The sequence below is a fragment of the Triticum aestivum genome, chromosome 1B (genome assembly GCF_018294505.1).
Source record: "Triticum aestivum cultivar Chinese Spring chromosome 1B, IWGSC CS RefSeq v2.1, whole genome shotgun sequence".
NCBI lineage: Eukaryota > Viridiplantae > Streptophyta > Magnoliopsida > Poales > Poaceae > Triticum > Triticum aestivum.
This window is the reverse complement of record NC_057795.1, coordinates 198,532,564-198,553,873: the sequence shown is the minus strand read 5'-3', so window position 1 is coordinate 198,553,873 and position 21,310 is coordinate 198,532,564. Positions and strand designations below refer to the sequence as shown.

The 21,310-nt window shown below is 45.0% G+C and overlaps 1 pseudogene; it reads right to left on the bottom strand.

The window, feature by feature from the left end:
• Positions 1 to 331: 331 nt before the first annotated feature.
• LOC123077990 (uncharacterized) lies at positions 332 to 1,351 on the bottom strand (annotated as a pseudogene).
• Positions 1,352 to 21,310: the final 19,959 nt, after the last annotated feature.

The following is a 21,310-nucleotide window of genomic DNA, read 5'->3' as shown; positions in this document are numbered from 1 at the left end:
TGTCCCCGTCAGACAGGGGCTCCTGGAAACGCTTCATGAGCAGATCCGCCACCTTTGGGGTCATCTTGTCCTTGGGGCCGAGCGCACCGAGCTCCTGCACCAAGCGTAGGACTGCGCGCTGGGGCACCAACGTGGTGATGTCCGCCGCAGCTTGGCGGGCGCTGCGGCACGAGGGGGTCGACGTGGACCTGGACCTGGGGGGAGTGGAGAGGCGCGACCTCGCCATCTGCTGGCTGTCGATGATCGATGGGGGGACAGGAGTGAACAGAGCGACGGTGGCGCTTGCCCCTAGCTCTCTTCAATCTGCATGATGCCCACGCGCTCCATGACCTCAGCCAGCTGGAAACCGGCGGTTGCATTGGCAGGAGTGCTGATGCAGGGCAACAGGCAGGGAATCATCTCCGGGCTTGCAGGGTCTTTTGGTGCGAGCAGCGGGTGAGGTGGGGATCGCCCACCGTCTTCGAAGGTGAACGGAGATTGCAGCGCGTCGATCATGGTGTTCTCCATCTCCAACTGCATGCAATCCATGCGCGCAAGGGGGAGAGCGCACGACCGGAGTTGGAGAAGCTGAAGAAACGGGCCACCGGGTCTTCTTCAGCGGCGACGGGCGGAGGGGAGGCGGAGCAGAGGGGCAGTAGCGGTGTCACGCGTAGAGGAGGCAGAGCAACATTGGAGGCTGCCTTGACGTGGCCGCGACTCTGCGATCCGCGGCGCCTGCTCACAAGCATGCGACTGTAGCGGTGGTGGGCGCCGTTGACGACGTCCTCCCCACTCCCCTTGGCATGGCACCCACGGCCGAGCAGGCAGTCCCGCCAGGAGCGCCCCGAGCCACCCCTGTTGTCGCCGTCGTCGTGGTCGCGCCTTGAAGCCCCGAGGATGGGGCCGCCACAGCCCGCAGCCAGGGCACGCTGACCCGAGCGGCAGCCCGGGCCTTGGCCATCTTCGACGCGCGCCACCCACGTGCCCAACTCGACACGTGGCATGGGGCGATCGTCATCATCGTCGGAGGAGGGCAGCCCGCTCTGGCCGGAGTGTGACGAACGCGGCGAGTGTGGGGTCTAGTCCTCCACCAGGTCAACGTGCACCAGGAGGTCATAGCGGTGCACTCCTGGTGGCGGGGGGACACGGCGGTCCAGTGGAGCAAAGCTGACCACCTCGTCGACGCGGCCGGCACCGCGCTTGAGCACCCAGAGCACGTGCCTCGTCGGGATGTGGGCCACATCCCAAACCCAGAGCCAGCAGGCGAAAAGTGCTTGGTGTGGCCCCGCTCAAGTGTGCGCGAGTCCAGGTGGTCGATGCGGCCGAAGTCGCCGAAAGCCTCCTCCGTCCCCTCTAGGGACCAGAACTGCATGGGAAGATCCTCGATGACGACGCGCACGTGCAGGTTCAGCAGGCTCTGGCAGCCACCAATACTAGAACGAGGATCCGATGGGGAAGATGACGCTCTCTACTACTATATCTCTCGTTCATGGTTTTGGGTAGCGATATTTAGTATTGAAGCTTTCTTTTTTCATGTACGTCTGCATTATGTGTGTCTTGTTTGATTACTTCTTCCATTTGTTAAACCACTTGCTAGATTTCATGTACCAACTGTTGTGATCTTATTTTTCACGCAAGAACTGGAAAATGATATTTCTACAGTAATTTCATATATTAAGCCTAGGTATCATAGAAACAAAAAGAAAAGGAAAAGCAAGACTAGGGAAAATCAACCAACTCCTTGTTTAGTGAACATCATAGTAAAATCATTGTTAACTGAAATCAGATAGTACTATCAATCCAGTCTTGAAGAATGGTGAGGTTGTTTAATATGATAGCTCATGATCTTGAGGTCCTGCTTTAACAAAGTTTTACAGGATAAAATTTCTGGAGTTGTTCAAAATTTGTTATTCCTCATCATCTAAATATTCCATCATCTCATAATTATGATGTTGTCAAGTAAGAACTTCAATTTGGCGGCAGTGTTCTACTTTGTTGGTTTGGCCTTTCCAGAAAGTGCACATGGAAGAGAGCAAAGGTACACCCACAAAAAACAGAGAGCAGAGGTACATAAAGTAGCAGTCAGTTATTTTAACACTACTGCAGAATTATTTGCTTTCATGGAGAAGTGCAGTCGTAGAATTAGATTTTTACACTACTGCGGAATTAGCTACCAATGACAGGCCCAAAAGTCCTACCAGTGACGGGCATGATGCTCGTCTCTATCAACATGTTACGGTGTGCAGGGCGCCCCTCACTGGTATCCCTGGACAAAGTATCATACGACTCACGAGCTAAACCACTCACCGCCACTGGTAGCATGGCCCAAGTCAAAATAAGACACTGATGTGGCAGCGTTTTGCTGCCACGACAGCGTCTTGCACATTCCATTATATAAATAGTTGCATATGCATTTGTACATATCTCTAGTCCTAAAGGGGAGTATGTTGTCGTTTCGTCTCATTTCTCTTCATTGCCTCCCATCAATCGAAGACATCCCACGCCATACCGATTTTTTCCTAATGAAGCCCACCCCTCGTATTGGTTTTTACTCCGTTTTCTCCCTCCTGGTCCCCCCAGTACTCAACGCCCAAACCAACACGTCCACACCCTCGCGCGCATCACTTCCCTCACCCTGCCTCCCTTCTCTCTTCGTTTTTAAACTGGTTAGGGTTCCACTCGCTGCCACTTGCCATCCACCATGGCGCACTCAACGTTGATGATCTCCTGGCTTCACTTGGGCCTCCGTGTCGAGGCCTTCTGACTGCGCCTTTCTCTAGCCGCCTCATCACTTGGTGGCCGTCGACCTCACCTTGCTTCTCTGGCGAGTAGAGGTCCCTTCTTCCTCACTGACAAGACATCAACATCATGATGGGATCTAGCCGATGGCCTCGAGGAGAGGAGCTCCACGAGCGGGCAGGGCGACCCCGTGCCTTGGAGATGGCGACCCTTGACCCCTTCTGCAGTAGTGCACTGGACATATCCCCTTCCTCGTCTCTCTCATCACTACTGGGAAAAGGCTTATAGATGGACATAAATTTATGGCAGGCGAGGTGAGTCACCCGCCACAACTAATTTAGAAATGTAGCTGTGGCGAGTACCAAAGCTTACCCGCCACTACTACTGACAAAGTAGTGGTGGCCATGAATACCATCCCGCCACAGGTAGACCATTTCAGAGTTGGCCGCATAATGAAACCTAACTCTGGCGGGTGGTGACACATGCTCGCCACTATTTATTTATACATCGGTGGCGGGTGCGCCTGTTGCATGCCACAACTAAATTGTGGTAAGCACTCTTACCAGACATGGAGGACGTACATATTACGCACTCGTAGCAGTGGCAGTTTCTGTTGGCTGCTCGCCAGTGCTGTCCACTTACGTGTGGCGGGCACCCAACCACATCCGTCACACGTAGACCCACGACGCTGACTACAGTTCATTTTCCACCACCCCAAAAACCAAACAAAAATTTGCAATTTCTCCCGCCGCTCCCCCCACGCTCCCAAATCTCACCTGACTCACGGCGGCGCCCCTCGTTGCCGCCTCTCCTCCTTGCCGCCGCCCAGCCACTCATTGCTGCCCCTTCGTCGACGTGGTGTCGCGGCCCTCCTCGTTGCTGCCGCGCCCCTCATTGTTGCCCCTTCATCAGCGCCGTGTCGCGGCCCTCCTTGCCGCTGCGGGCATGGACTCCTCCTCCAACACAGTAGACATCTTGTTGCCGTCGCCACCGCCACCGCGAAGCTCCTCCGTGATGGCTACCCCTTCGGCCATCACGCCCTCCTCCGCCAACATCGAAGACCTCGCACCGCCTTCGGATGCCAATTGAGCCACCTCTCCGGTATGGTCAAAGTTGGGTTTGGGTAAATAGATATTTATCATGGATTAAATTTGAGTAGTGTGTCTTAGTGTTATTTGTGCTTAGGGTAACTATGAGTAGACGAGGAACATTTTGCAGGTATTGACATGAGTGCCAATGTTTTCGTGAAATGTTGATTCATTTATGTTTTGCCAAATTTTTGGCACTCGTTATGTCCTCTTTTTAGCAAAGGTCATGTCAAATTTTTCTTTCACTTTTAACTAGGATCCATTGTAGTATCGTTGGCTTATATTTGCAGGTATTGACATGAGTGCCAATGTTTTGGCGAAATGTCGATTCATTTCCGTTTCACCGAATTTCTGGCACTCGTTATGTCCTCCTTTTAGAAAAAGGTCATGTCGAATATTTCTTTCATTTTTTTATGCTTGATGAATCATAATAGAACACTAAATTTTAGCAAACGCGACAAATGGATTCTGGAAAACCATCTTCTATGGACCCCTCGGCTCGGCGTTGTAAAAAGTGTTGGGGAACGTAGCAATAATTTAAATTTTTCCTACGTGTCACCAAGATCAATCTAGGAGATACTAGCAACGAGAGAGAGAGAGAGAGAGTGTGTGCATCTTCATACCCTTGAAGATTGCTAAGCGGAAGCGTTACAAGAACGTGGTTGATGGAGTCGTACTCGCGACGATTCAAACTGCGAAAGATCCGATCCAAGCACCGAACGGACGGCGCCTCCGCGTTCAACACATGTACAACCCGGGGACGTCTCCTCCTTCTTGATCTAGCAAGGGGAGAGGAGAAGTTGAGGGAGAACTCCGGCAGCACGACAGCATGGTGGTGGAGCTTGCGGTTCTCCTGCACGGCTTCGCCAAGCACTACAGAGGAGGAGGAGGTGTTGGAGGAGGGAGGGGCTGCGCCAGGGGAAGGGGTGCCGCCACCCTCTCTCTCCCTCACTATATATAGGGCGAAGTGGGGAGGAGGAGGCGCCCTAGGGTTTCCCTAGGGGAGGGGCGGCGGCCATAGGGGAAACCCTAGATGGGTTTGGGCGCCCCCACCCCTAGGAAATTTGCCCCCCAAGCCGGGAGGGGAGGCTGCCCTAGGGGAGGTTCCCCCACCTCTCCAGGTTACGTGAGATGGGGTGGGAGGGTGCACAACCCCTTAGTGGGCTGGTGTGCCCCCTCCCCTTGGCCCATAAGGCCCCCCAACGCTTGCCGGGGCCTCCGAAACTCCTTTCGGTCACGCCGGTCATCACCCAGTACTCCTAGAACAATTCCGGACTCCAATACCCTTCGTCCAATATATCAATCTTCACCTCCGGACCATTTCGGAGTTCCTCTACACGTTCGGGGTCTCATCCGGCACTCCGAACAACCTTCGGTAACCATAGTGGTATTCCCATTACAACTCTAGCGTCACCAAACCTTAATTGTGTAGACCCTACGGGTTCGGGAACCATGCAGACATGACCGAGACACCTCTCCGGCCAATAACCAACAGCGGGATCTGGATACCCATATTGGCCCCACATGTTCCATGATGATCTCATCGGATGAACCACGATGTCGAGGGTTCAATCAATCCCATCTACAATTCCCTTTGTCCATTGGTATGTTACTTACCCGAGATTCGATCATCGGTATCCCCATACCTTGTTCAACCTCGTTACAAGCAAGTCTCTTTACTAGTTCCGTAATGCATGATGTCGTGGCTAACTCCTTAGTCACGTTGAGCTCATTATGATGATGCATTACCGAGTGGGCCTAGAGATACCTCTCCGTCATACGGAGTGACAAATCCCAGTCTTGATTCATGCCAATCCAATAGACACTTTCGGAGATACCTGTAGTGCACCTTTATAGTCAACCAGTTACATTGTGACGTTTGATACACCCAAAGCACTCGTACAGTATCCGGGAGTTGCACAATCTCATGGTCTAAGGAAATGATACTTGACATTAGAAAATCTCTCGCAAACGAACTACACGATCTTGTGCTATGCTTAGGATTGGGTCTTGTCCATCACATCATTCTCCTAATGATGTGATCCCGTTATCAACGACATCCAATGTCCATGGTCAGGAAATCATAACCATCTATTGATCAACGAGCTTGTCAACTAGAGGCTTACTAGGGACATGTTGTGGTCTATGTATTCACACATGTATTACGGTTTCCGGTTAATACAATTATAGCATGAACAATAGAAAATTATCATGAACAAGGAAATATAATAATAACCATTTTATTATTGCTCTAGGGCATATTTCCAACAGTCTCCCACTTGCACTAGAGTCAATAATCTTGTTCTCATCGCCATGCGATTAACACTCATAGTTCACATCGCCATGTGACTAACACCAAAAGAGTTTACTAGAGTCAATAATCTAGTTCACATCACCATGTGATTAACACCCAAGAGTTTACTAGAGTCAATAATGTAGTTCACATCACCATGTGATTAACACTCAATGAGTTCTAGGGTTTGATTATGTTATGCTTACGAGAGAGATTTTAGTCAACGGTGAGGGAGTCCTGGATTAGGGGGTCCTCGGACAGCCGTACTATGTACTTATGCCGGACTGTTGGACTATGAAGATACAAGATTGAAGACTTCGTCCCGTGTCCGGGTGGGACTCTCCTTTGCGTGGAAGGCAAGCTTGGCAATTCGGATATGTAGATTTCCTTCTCTATAACCGACTCTATGTAACCCTAGCCCCCTCCGGTGTCTATATAAACCAGAGGGTTTAGTCCGTAGGATAACAACAATCATAATCATAGGCTAGCTTCTAGCGTTAGCCTCTACGATCTCATGGTAGATCAACTCTTGTAATACTCATATCATCAAGATCAATCAAGCAGGAAGTAGGGTATTACCTCCATAGAGAGGGCCCGAACTTGGGTCAACATTGTGTCCCCCGCCTCCTGTTACCATCAGCCTTAGATGCACAGTTCGAGACCCCCTACCCGAGATCCGCCGGTTTTGACACCGACATTGGTGCTTTCATTGAGAGTTCCACTGTGACGTCGAAAAAGGTTTGATGGCTCGCCTTGTTATCAAGGACAACATCACCTTTGGGGGAGCCCTGGATTTAGGCCAAACCCTCCAACTAGGCGGCTTCGTCATGACCGCCCGTTCGGCCGCCGCGCCGATGATGACTTCTCAGGTCATGAAAAACAGCCTCCACGTCAGCTCGGAATACACCAAGCAGATGGATCCAATGGAGCTCTCGTCCTTGAACGAGCTCTTGGATCGCATCATCGCCTTGGTAGTCGCTATGGACTATGATCGGATTGGGCTTAAACCCGAACAAAGAGATATTAACTCTCCGCCGGTCACCCATCAGATAGTAGCGGTGGAGGAGCAATGCAGCGATTCTTCCTCTATTCCGAGGACGAACTATGTACGGATTCCCAAGCTCTCCGAGCCGGATACCCGTCTGCAAGAGGATATGACCCAAACTCCGAACTTAGAATCGGACAGCGGGCCAGAAAAATTGGGAAACATCCCAGAACCCGAACTGCCAAGTTCGCTAGTCCCTCTGCCCCTGGGTCTCAGATCGGGTCAGTGTTCGGACTTAAATCCACCCACCCACCCAGATACAAGCGATCTTTCCCACATTAGACAACAACCCCAAGAGACAGTACATCACTTTTGGGCCAGATTCCTCCTTGTAATGAGCAAGGTCAAGGATTGTCGCGAGGAAGACGCAATCTCATTCTTTTGCAAAAATTGCACAAACAAGGGAATCCTCAACACCATAAGTCACCGTGACATATCACACTTTGATGAGTTGGTGGCCATAGTACAGAAGTACTGTGCGATGGAAAGCGCCTGGAAAACCCAAGCAAAATTCTGGGATCCTCCGACTCTCACTAACCCCCTTGTTCAAACTAAAAGGGTGCACTCTCGCAAGTCACCAGATCCAATTACAAAGAAACCAAGGCCCACTACAGGGCATGGAACCGTATTGGAGGAATGGCTCAATGGGCCATGCAAAATTCAGACCACACCGGATACCATACCAACACACAGCCTTAGAGCATGTTGGATACTTTGCCAGGTGGCCAAGAGCAGTGAGGATCTCCTCATTAACGATACTGCAGAGCATCATCCCCAGAAAACAACAATATAGTATTGGCAGTCTTCGAGACTTTCGCCTCGAATAACAGGCGCAAGAGAGCACTCCGCAGCCTCGCCAAAGTCTTCCACGTTGCAGCAATAAATCCATGGAACGACATGGCCATAACCTTCAACACCAGTGATGAACCTAAATTCCGAACAGTCCGAGCACCAGCCGCTTTGGTCCTTAGTCCAATTGTGGACGGCTTCCGGCTTACTAAAGTGCTCATGGACGGTGGCAGCGGATTAAACCTCATCTACGAGGAAACTCTCAACAAAATGAAAATAGACAAGAGACGCATTGAGCAAAGCAGCATGACCTTCAGAGGAATTATCCCTAGTTGGGAGGCATGATGTGCGGGAAAAATCACACTCGATGTGGTATTCGGCACGCTGGAGAATTACATGTCCGAAGAAATAACATTCCAAGTGGCCCCGTTCAGTAGAGGATACCATGCCCTTTTAGGGCGGGATGCATTCGCAAGCTTCCAAGCTATACCCCATTACGGGTACATGAAGTTCAAGATGCCCGGGCTCAATGGAATCATCACTCTAGCCAGTGATCCGGGTGTAGTGCCGAAAATAGAACCGCCACCCTGGCCCTTGAGGCATTATCCGAAGCCCTCGCGGCCGAAGAACTAACTGCGCTGCGCTCCACAGTGGACAGGGACGACGTGATACTCGACAAATGATCCAAGTCCACCTCTTTCAAAATAGCGAACAAAATAGTCAAATTCCAAGTCCACCCAACGGACTCTAGAAAAACAGCATCCATCGGGGCACAGCTGAACCCCACAATAGACGCCGCACTGTGGGCGTTCTTGATCGAGAATTGGGACATCTTCGCCTGGCACCCTTCAGACATGCCAGGTATCCCACGTAGGCTGGCCGAGCATAGCCTAAACATACTAATGGGATACAAGCCGGTCAAGCAGAATCTTCGGTGCTTTTCAGAGCCTAGCCATGGGAGAGGAGCTAGCCAAGTTACTCCAAGCCGGATTCATCAGAGAAATAAAACACTCGGACTGGCTAGCAAACTTGGTGATGGTACCAAAGAAGGACAAATCCTGGTGCCTATGTGTCGATTTCAAGGACCTCAATAAGGCTTGCCCCAAGGATCCTTTCCCTCTCCCCCGCATCGATGAAATCATCGACGCTACCGAGGGACACGACTCATTGTGCTTCCTCGATGCATACTCCTGATACGTCTCCAACATATCTATAATTTTTGATTGCTCCATGCTACTTTATCTACTGTTTTAGGCAATATTGGGCTTTATTATCCACTTTTATATTATTTTTGGGACTAACCTATTAACCGGAGGCCCAACCCAGATTTGTTGTTTTATGCCTATTTCAGTGCTTCGAGGAAAAGGAATATCAGACAGAGTCAAAACGGAACGAAATCAACTGGAGAAGTTATTTTTGGAAGGAAACCCACCTGAGGGACTTGGACCCCACATCAGAAGATACAGGAGGTGCTCACGAGGGTGGGGGGCACGCCCTCCCCCCTGGGCGTGCCCCCTGCCTCGTGGGGCCCCCGTAGCTCCACCGACGTTCTCCCTGCACCCATATATACCTACGTACCCTAAAACTTCCAGAACAGAAGATAGATCGGGAGTTCCGCCGCCACAAGCCTCTGTAGCCACCAAAAACCAATCGGGACCCTGTTTCGGCACCCTACCGGAGGGGGATCCCATCACCGGAGGCCATCTTCATCATCCCGGTGCTATCCATGACGAGGAGGGAGTAGTTCACCCTCGGGGCTGAGGGTATGTACCAGTAGCTATGTGTTTGATCTCTCTCTTGTGTTCTCTCTCGTGTTCCTCTATGGCATGATCTTGATGTATCCCGAGCTTTGCTATTGTAGTTGGATCTTATGATGTTTCTCCCCCTCTACTCTCTTGTGATGAATTGAGTTTCCCCTTTGAAGTTATCTTATCGAATTGAGTCTTTATGAGAACACTTGATTTATGTCTTGCCGTGATTATCTGTGGTGGCAATGGGATATCATGTGCCACTTGATGTATGTTTTGGTGACCAACTTGCGGGTTCCACCCATGAACCTATGCATAGGGGTTGGCACACGTTCTAGACTCTCCGGTAGAAACTTTGGGGCACTCTTTGAAGTACTTCTATGTTGGTTGGATGAATCTGAGATTGTGTGATGCATATCGTATAATCATGCCCGCGGATACTTGAGGTGACAATGGAGTATCTAGGTGACATTAGGGTTTTGGTTGATTTGTGTCTTAAGGTGTTATTCTAGTACAAACTCTTTTATAGATCGATCCGAAAGAATAACTTTGTGGTGGTTTCGTACCCGACCATAATCTCTACGTTTGTTCTCGGCTATTAGTGTCTTTGGAGTGACTCTTTGTTGCATGTTGAGGGCTTTTCATATGTTTTATCTATGTTATTATTGTTGAGAGAACTTGCACTAGTGAAGGTATGAACCCTAGGCCTTGTTTCCTATCATTGCAATACCGTTTACGCTCACTTTTATCGCTCGCTACCTTGCTGTTTTTATTATTTCAGATTACAAAAACCTTTATCTACCATCTATTTTGCACTTGTATCTTCATCTCTTCGCCGAACTAGTGCACCTATACAATTTACCATTGTATTGGGTGTGTTGGGGACACAAGAGACTCTTTGTTATTTGGTTGCAGGGTTGCTTGAGAGAGACCATCTTCATCCTACGCCTCCTACGGATTGATAAACCTTAGGTCATCCACTTGAGGGAAATTTGCTACTGTCCTACAAACCTGTGCACTTGCAGGCCCAACAACGTCTACAAGAAGAGGGTTGTGTAGTAGACATCAAGCTCTTTTCTGGCGTTGTTGCCGGGGAGGTGAGTGCTTGAAGGTATATCTTTAGATCTTGCAATCGAATCGTTTTGTTTCTTGTTTTAGCACTAGTTTAGTTTATAAAAGAAAACTACCAAAAAAATGGAGTTGAGTTTGTCTCATACGCTTCATCTTTTTAATATCTTTCATGAAAATGATGGAAAGGAAAATTGTGCTCAAGTGCTACAAGAAGAAATCTATAGAATGTTTGGTACTAAATTTTTGAATGATGAGCATGATTGCAATGTTGTTAGTATGAATTCCTTGAATATCCATGATGCTAATGATATGCAAAGCCACAAGCTTGGGGAAGCTATGTTTGATGAAGATGGTATTTTTTGTCCCCCAAGCTTTGATGAGCAAATTTACTATGATGAAACATGCCTCCTATCTATGATTATTATTGTGATGACACGTATGCTTTAAAGAATAATGATAACCATGAAACGTGTCATCTTGATCTTAATTTTCAATCACATGATAGTTATTTTGTTGAGTTTGCTCCCACTTCTATTCATGAGAAGAAATTTGCTTATGTTGAGAGTAGTAAATTTTCTATGCTTGTAGATCATGAAAAGAATGCTTTAGGTGCTGGTTATATTGTTGAATGCATTCATGATGCTACTGAAAATTATTATGAGAGAGGAACATATGCTTGTAGGAATTGCCATAATGTCAAGTTTCCTCTCGATGTGCTTAAAATTTTGAAGCTATGCTTGTGTTACCTTCCTATGCTAGTTGATTATTGTTCACATAAGTTGTTTGCTCACAAAATTCCTATGCATAGGAAGTGGGTTAGACTTAAATGTGCTAGTCATATGCTTCATGAGGCTCTCTTTATGTTTCAATCCTTATCTTTTATGTGAGCATCATTGTCACCATCATGCCTAGCTAAAAGGCATTAAAGAAAAGCGCTTGTTGGGAGACAACCCAATATTTATACTTACTATTTTTGTGTGTCCACATGATTATGATACTGTATTAATCATGTTTTATAGCTTTTGTTTCAATAAAGTGCCAAGTAGAACCTTTGGGAAGACTTGGGTGAAGTTTATGTGATCTTGCTGTGAAAAACAGAAACTTTAGCGCTCACGAGAATAGCTGCCATGTTTTACTGGAGAGTGATTTTAGGTTGATTCTTTTTGCATATGATTAATATACAAATTTCTCAGGCCCAGAAATTTATTTCATAATTTGTGGGGTTCCATAAGTATACGTTTGATACAGATTACTACAGACTGTTCTGTTTTTGACAGATTCTGTTTTCTATGTGTTGTTTGCTTATTTTGATGAATCTATGGCTAGTATTAAGTGATATGAACCATAGATAAGTTAGAATACATTAGATATTACACCAATATAAATTTAGAATGAGTTCATTACAGTACCTAAGTGGTGATTTTATTTTCTTATACTAACGGAGCTTACGAGTTTTGTTTTGAGTTTTGTGTGGTTGAAGTTTTCAAGTTTTGGGTAAAGATTCGACGGACTATGGAATAAGGAGTGGCAAGAGACTAAGCTTGGGGATGCCCAAGGCACCCCAAGGTAATATTCAAGGACAACTAAGAGCCTAAGCTTGGGGATGCCCCGGAAGGCATCCCCTCTTTCGTCTTCGTTCATCGGTAACTTTACTTGGAGCTATATTTTTATTCACCACATGATATGTGTTTTCCTTGGAGCGTCAATTTATTTTGTTAGTTTTTTCTTGCTGTTAGTTAGAATAGTTTTTTGCATCTTTAGTTTCAATAAAAAAGTCAAGGATAGCCTTTGCCTTGCTTGTTTTGCTAGTTTGCATGTTGCTGTTTGAAAACAGAAAGTTTACCGCGGTTGCAAAAATTCCCTAGAAAAGTACGAGAATGGTCTAACGTTGAATCTTTTTGCATATTGAGCTATGATAAATTTATTACAGTGGGAATTTTAGTTCATAATTTTTGGAGTCAGGGAAGTATTGATACTCTTGCTTTCTTTACAGACTGTACTGTTTTGGCAGATTGCTGTTATGGTTGCATTGTTTGCATATGCTTGCTTGCTTAATGATTCTATTTGAGGATAGGAGTATTAAATATGCAGAGGCATTTAGTATGCAATGTTGAATAATAATTAAGTGATTTGTTACAATAGAATAAGATAAGGTTTTGCATTGGTTTATACTAACCTATCTCACGAGTTCTTGTTGACTTTGTTGTGAATGAAGCTTTTGATAAAAAGAGAAACCATGATATGAGATGAATTAAGGAGACACAAAATTTCAAGCTTGGGGATGCCCAAGGCACCCCAAGATAATATTTCAAGAAGTCTCAAGCATCTAAGCTTGGGGATGCCTCGGTAGGCATCCCACCTTTCTTCATCATCAACTATCGGTTAGTATCGGTTGAGCCTAAGTTTTTGCTTCTTCACATGAGTTGTGCTATCCTTGCGTTGTAGTTTTATTTAGATTTTCTTGCTGTTTTAATAAGTATCAAGATCTGAAATTCTTTAATGAGAGAGAGCCATACACAAATTTGAATTTGCTAGAATACTCTATGTGCTTCACTTATATCTTTTGAGCGTGATAATTTTTGCTCTAGTGCTTCACTTAGATCTTTTAGAGCACGGTGGTGGATTTGTTTTAAAGAAACTATTGATCTATCATGCTTCACTTAGATTATTTTGAGAGTCGTTAATAGCATGGTAATTTGCTTAATGTTAATATACTTGGTGTTCAAGATATGTGAACCTTTCTTTTGAGTGAATTGAATACTAAGATAAGTTTGATGCTTGATAATTATTTTGAGATATGTAGGTGATAATATCAAAGTCGTGCTAGTTGGGTGATTATGAATTTGAGAAATACTTGTGTTGAAGTTTGCAAGTCCCGTAGCATGCATGTATGGTTAAAGTTGTGTAACAAATTTGAAACATGAAGTGTACCTGGCTTGTGCATCCTTATGAGTGGCGGTCGGGGATGAGCGATGGTCTTTTCCTACCAATCTATCCCCCTAGGAGCATGCGCGTAGTACTTGAATTTTTGATGACTTCTAAATTTTTTCAATAAGTATATGAGTTCTTTTGACTAATGTTGAGTCCATGGATTATACGCACTCTCACCTTTCCACCATTGCTAGCCTCTTCGGTACCGTGCATTGCCCTTTCTCACCTTGAGAGTTGGTGCAAACTTCGCCGGTGCATCCAAACCCCGTGATAGGATATGCTCTATCACACATAAACCTCCTTATATCTTCCTCAAAACAGCCACCATACCTACCTATTATGGCATTTCCATAGCCATTCCGAGATATATTGCCATGCAACTTCCACCATCATCATGACATGCATTACTTTTGTCATATTGCCATTGCATGATCTTATAGTTGACATCGTATTTGTGGCAAAGCCACCATGCATTATTTTTCATACATGTCACTCTTGATTCATTGCACCATCCCGGTACACCGCCGGAGGCATTCATATAGAGTCATATCTTGTTCTAAGTTTCGAGTTGTAATCCTTGTGTTGTAATTTATAGAAGTGTGATGATCATCATTATTAGAGCATTGCCCAAATAAAAAAAAGAGGAAGGCCAAAAAAAGAAAGGCCCAAAAAAAGAAAAAAAAGAAAAAAAAGGGCAATGCTACTATCTCTTTTTCCACACTTGTGCTTCAAAGTAGCACCTTGTTCTTCATATAGTGAGTCTCATATATTGTGCTTAAAAGTAGCACCTTGTTTTTCATGTAGTGAGTCTCATAAGTTGTTTTTTATACTAGTGGGAATTTTTCATTATTGAACTTGGCTTGTATATTCCTACGATGGGCTTCCTCAAATGCCCTAGGTCTTCAAGAGCAAGCAAGTTGGATGCACACCCACTAGTTTTCTTTTGTTGAGCATTCATAGCTCTAGTGAATCCGTTGCATGGCAATCCCTACTCCTCATGTTGACATCAATTGATGGGCATCTCCATAGCCCGTTGATTATCCTCGTCAATATGAGACCTTCTCCTTTTTTGTCTTCTCCACACAACCCCCATCATCATATTCTATTCCACCCATAGTGTTATATCCATGGCTCACGCTCATGTATTGCGTGAAGGTTGAAAAAGTTTGAGATTATTTAAGTATGAAACAATTGCTTGGCTTGTCATCGGGGGTATAGAAGTTGGGAACATCTTTGTGTGACGAAAATGAAGCATAGCCTAACTATATGATTTTGTAGGGATGAACTTTCTTTTGCCATGTTATTTTGAGAAGACATGATTGCTTTGATTAGTATGCTTGAAGTATTATTATTTTTGTGTCAATATGAACTTTTGTCTTGGATCTTTCGGATCTGAATATTCATATCACAATTAAGAAGATTTACATTGAAATTATGCCAAAGTATCACTCCACATCAAAAATTCTTTCTTATCATTTACCTACTCGAGGACGAGCAGCAATTAAGCTTGGGGATGCTTGATACGTCTCCAACGTATCTATAATTTTTGATTGATCCATGCTACTTTATCTACTATTTTAGGCAATATTGGGCTTTATTATCCGCTTTTATATTATTTTTGGGACTAACCTATTAACTGGAGGCCCAACCCAGATTTGCTGTTTTATGCCTATTTCAGTGTTTCGAGGAAAAGGAATATCAGACGGAGTCAAAACGGAACGAAATCAACTGGAGAAGTTATTTTTGGAAGGAAACCCACCTGATGGACTTGGACCCCACGTCAGAAGATACGGGAGGTGCTCACGAGGGTGGGGGGCGCGCCCTCCCCACCTGGGCGCGCCCCTTGCCTCGTGGGGCCCCCGTAGCTCCACCGACGTTCTCCCTGCACCCATATATACCTACGTACCCTAAAACTTCCAGAACAGAAGATAGATCGGGAGTTCCGCCGCTGCAAGCCTCTGTAGCCACCAAAAACCAATCGGGACCTTGTTCCGGCACCCTGCCGGAGGGGGATCCCATCACCGGAGGCCATCTTCATCATCCTGGCGCTATCCATGACAAGGAGGGAGTAGTTCACCCTCGGGGCTGACGGTATGTACCAGTAGCTATGTGTTTGATCTCTCTCTCTCGTGTTCTCTCTCGTGTTCCTCTATGGCACGATCTTGATGTATCCCGAGCTTTGCTATTGTAGTTGGATCTTATGATGTTTCTCCCCCTCTACTCTCTTGTGATGAATTGAGTTTCCCCTTTGAAGTTATCTTATCGGATTGAGTCTTTATGAGGACACTTGATGTATGTCTTGCCGTGATTATTTGTGGTGACAATGGGATATCATGTGCGACTTGATGTATGTTTTGGTGACCAACTTATGGGTTCCACCCATGAACCTATGCATAGGGGTTGGCACACGTTCTTGACTCCCCGGTAGAAACTTTGGGGCACTCTTTGAAGTACTTCTATGTTGGTTGGATGAATCTGAGATTGTGTGATGCATATCGTATAATCATGCCCACGGATACTTGAGGTGATAATGGAGTACCTAGGTGACATTAGGGTTTTGGTTGATTTGTGTCTTAAGGTGTTATTCTAGTACAAACTCTTTTATAGATCAATCCGATAGAATAACTTTGTGGTGGTTTTGTACCCGACCATAATCTCTACGTTTGTTCTCCGCTATTAGTGTCTTTGGAGTGACTCTTTGTTGCATGTTGAGGGCTTGTCATATGTTCTATCTATGTTATTATTGTTGAGAGAACTTGCACTAGTGAAAGTATGAACCCTAGGCCTTGTTTCCTATCATTGCAATACCGTTTACGCTCACTTTTATCGCTCGCTACCTTGCTGTTTTTATTATTTCAGATTACAAAAACCTTTATCTACCATCTATTTTGCACTTGTATCTTCATCTCTTCGCCGAACTAGTGCACCTATACAATTTACCATTGTATTGGGTGTGTTGGGGACACAAGAGACTCTTTGTTATTTGGTTGCAGGGTTGCTTGAGAGATACCATATTCATCCTACGCCTCCTACGGATTGATAAACCTTAGGTCATCCACTTGAGGGAAATTTGCTACTGTCCTACAAACCTGTGCACTTGCAGGCCCAACAACGTCTACAAGAATAAGGTTGTGTAGTAGACATCAACTTCGGATACCATCAAATAAAGATGGCGGAGTCCGATCAAGCCGCAAGGGCATTCATCACTCCATACGGCCCCTTCTGTTTCAACACCATGCCTTTCGGGCTCAAAAATGCCGGTGCAACCTATCAACGCATGATTCATACATGCCTGGAAAAACAAATCAGCAAAACAGTTGAGGCATACGTAGACAACGTGGTCATCAAGACCAGACATGTCGAATCTTTAATAGACGACCTGAGGCTTACGTTCGACAATCTCCGAACATATGACATCAAGCTCAATTCGGAAAATGAGTTTTCGGTGTTCCTGCCGGAAAGCTCCTGGGTTTCATCGTTTCCAATAGAGGAATTGAAGCAAATCCGGCTAAAATCTGAGCTTTGTCACAGTTGGCTACCCCAACAGACCTCAAGCAAATCCATAAATTAACTAGATGCGTGGCTGCCTTAAGCCGCTTTATCTCCCGATTGGGAGAAAAGGCACTACCTCTATATCGCCTTCTTCGACGCACCGAACACTTCGAGTGGACGGATGCGGCTACTACCGAACTGGAAAGAATAAAGGCCCTCTTGGCCAGCAACCCAATCCTGGCCGAACCAAACATCGCTGAACCCATGCTGTTATATATAGCTGCAACACACCAAGTTGTAAGCGCAGTGCTCGTCGTCGAACGAGAGGAGGACAAACATAAGTTCCCGCTTCAAAATCCAGTATACTACGTATCCACCGTCCTCACACCATGCAAGTCACGGTACCCACATTATCAAAAGATAGCATACACGGTCTTCATGGCATCCCAGAAACTACGACACTACTTTCAAGAGTGTTCAATCACGGTGGCCTCCGAAGTACCACTCAACGATATAATAAATAACCGTGATGCCACAGGCCGGATTGCTAAGTGGGCATCGAGCTCTTCCCATTCGACATCATATATAAACCACGGCCAGCCATTAAGTCGCAAGTACTGGCTGACTTCATCGCCGAATGGACAGAAGCCGAACTCCCTAAAGAGTACAACACATACTCCAATTGGATCATGCACTTTGACGGCTCTAAGATGCTGGCTAGTCTGGGAGCGGGCGTTGTCCTGACATCCCCCACCGGAGATACAGTCCAATATGTACTCCAAATACTATACACATACTCCAACAATGCAGCCGAATACGAGGCTCTGTGATACGTCTCCAACGTATCTACTTTTCCAAAAACTTTTGCCCTTGTTTTGGACTCCAACTTGCATGATTTGAATGAAATAACCCGGACTGACGCTGTTTTCAGCAGAACTGCCATGATGTTGTTTTATGTGTAGAAAACAAAAGTTCTCGGAATGTCCTGAAAATCCACGGAGGCACTTTTTGGAAAATATAAAAAAATACTGGCGAAAGAATCAAGACTAGGGGGTCCACACCCTGTCCACGAGGGTGGGGGGGGCGCCCACCCCCCTGGGCGCGCCCCCTGTCTCATGGGCCCACTGAGGCTCCGCCGACCTCAACTCCAACTCCATATATTCCGTCTCGTGAAGAAATAAATCAAAGAGAAAGTTTCATCGCATTTTATGATACGGAGCCGCCGCCAAGCCCTAATCTCTCTCAGGAGGGCTGATCTGGAGTCCGTTCGGGGCTCCGGAGAGGGGGATTCGTCGCCGTCGTCATCATCAACCATCCTCCATCACCAATTTCATGATGCTCATCACCATGCATGAGTAATTCCATCGTAGGCTTGGTGGACAGTGATGGTTTGGATGAGATTTACCATGTAATCAAGTTAGTTTTGTTATGGTTTGATCTCTAGTATCCACTATGTTCTGAGATTGATGTTGCTATGACTTTGCTATGCTTAATGTTTGTCACTAGGGCCCGAGTGCCATGATTTCAGATCTGAACCTATTATGTTTTCATGAATATATGTGTGTTCTTGATCCTATCTTGCAAGTCTATAGTCACCTATTATGTGTTATGATCCGACAACCCCGAAGTGATAATAATCGGGATACTTCTCGCTGATGACCGTAGTTTGAGGAGTTCATGTATTCAGTATGTGCTAATGCTTTGTTCTGGTTCTCTATTAAAAGGAGGCCTTAATATCCCTTAGTTTCCGCTAGGACCGTGCTGCCACGGGAGGGTAGGACAAAAGATGTCATGCAAGTTCTTTTCCATAAGCACGTATGACTATATACGGAATGCATGCCTACTTTACATTGATGAACTGGAGCTAGTTCTATGTCGCCCTATGTTATAGCTATTACATGAGGAATCTCATCCGGCATAGTTATCCATCACTGATCCAATGCCTATGAGCTTTTCACATATTGTGCTTCGCTTATTTACTTTTCTGTTGCTATTGTTACAATCACTACAAAACCCAAAAATATTACTTTTGCTACCATTACCTTTATTATCATACTACTTTGCTACTAAATACTTTGCTGTAGATACTAAGTTATCCAGGTGTGGTTGAATTGACAACTCAACTGCTAATACTCAAGAATATTCTTTGGCTCCCCTTTGTCGAATCAATAAATTTGGGTTGAATACTTTACCCTCGAAAGCTGTTGCGATCCCCTACACTTGTGGGTTATCAAACCTAACTTCTGGCACCATTGCCGGGGAGCAGAGCTCTATTCTCTGAGTCACTTGGGATTTATATCTGTTGATCACTATGAAGAACTTGAAAGACGCAAAAACTACATTTATCCCTCAACTACGAGGGGAGGTAAGGAACTGCCATCTAGCTCTGCACTAGATTCTTCTTCTGTTTTGAGTAAGCTTGCGACACCTAAACCTGCTACTGCTATGAATTCTTATATGTTGCATGTTATTGATGATGCCACTTCTGCTATGCATGATACTTATGATGAAACTACTTCTGTGCGTGATACTACTTTGCCATTAGGTGAATTTCTTGATGAACAACTTGCTAGGGCTAGAGAGAATGAAATTATTGAAGATGCTATTATTGTTGATAGTGATGATGAAGGTTCTCCTAATGATTATGAATTGCCTGTTGATCCTGAGGGTTATGTTATGGAAGAGGAAGCTGCTAGAGCTATCTTTGCTTGTAGAGATAGATATGATCTTAAGAAATTATTAGCTAAATGGAAGCAGCAGTCTCTTAATGCTAGAATGAAACCTGACCCTGCTTTTGCTACTTCACCTATCTGTGTTAGTAATAAGGATTATGAATTCTCTATTGATCCTAAAATTATTACTTTAGTTGAATCAGATCCTTTTTATGGCCTTGAATCTGAAACTTTGTGGCACATCTTACCAAGTTGAATGATATAGCTACCCTATTTACTCATGATGATAAATCTCGCTATTATTATATCCTTAAGATATTTCCGTTCTCATTAAAGGGTGATGCTAAGACTTGGTATAATTCTCTTGCTCCTGGTTGTGTGCGTAGTCCCCATGATATGATTTATTACTTCTCTGCTAAATATTTCCCTGCTCATAAGAAACAAGCTGCCTTGCGGGAAATATATAATTTTGCAAATCAAAGAAGAGAGTCTCCCACAAGCTTGGGGGAGGCTTCTCCGATTACTTAATGCTTTGCGTGATCATCCTCTTAAGAAAAATGAAATACTTGATGTCTTTTATAATGGACTAACTGATGCTTCCAAGGACTACTTGGATAGTTGTGCTGGTTGTGTTTTCAGGGAAAGAACAGTCAACGAAGCTGAATTACTATTGAACAATATGTTGACTAATGAAAATAATTGGACTCTTCCTGAGCCAATTCCCGAGGAAATTCCTGAACCAATTGAGCCAACTCCTGAGCATATTCCGAAACCCACTCCGAAGAAGAGAGGTGTTTTATTTCTCAGTCCTGAAGATATGCAAGAGGCAAAGAAATCAATGAAAGAAAAAGGTACAAAAGCTGAATATGTTAAGAATTTACCTCCTATTGAAGAAATACATGGTCTTAATATAATGCCTGTTGAAGAACCACATCGTCTTGATAACCCGACACAGGTAGTACAGGTAAATTCTCTTTATAGATATGATAAAGTTGAAGTTCCCTCTACTAAATTTCATAGCCCATGCTTAGATGAATTTGATGACTTTATGGCTAGACAAGAAAGTTTTAATGCTTATGTTGGTAGAGAGTTAAAGAATAATGCCTTCGAGATAGGACGCGTGAGCGATTATATGGCTAGAGTTAAAGCTGAACTTAAACTCGTTAGCAAATATGCTTCTATGGTTGCTACTCAAGCTGAGCAAATACTTAATGCTCAAGATGATTTGCTTGATGAATTAAATAATAAACCTGACTTTGTTGTTAGAGTGGCTACTAGAACTGGTAGAATGACTCAGGAACCTTTGTATCCTGAAGGCCACCCTAAGAGAATCGAGCAAGATTCTCAAAGAAATAATTTAGAGGCACCTAGTTCTTCTAAAAAGAAGAAAAAGAAAAATGATAGGACTTTGCATGCTTTTAGTGAACCTGTTGTAGACACACCTGAGAATCTCAATGATATTT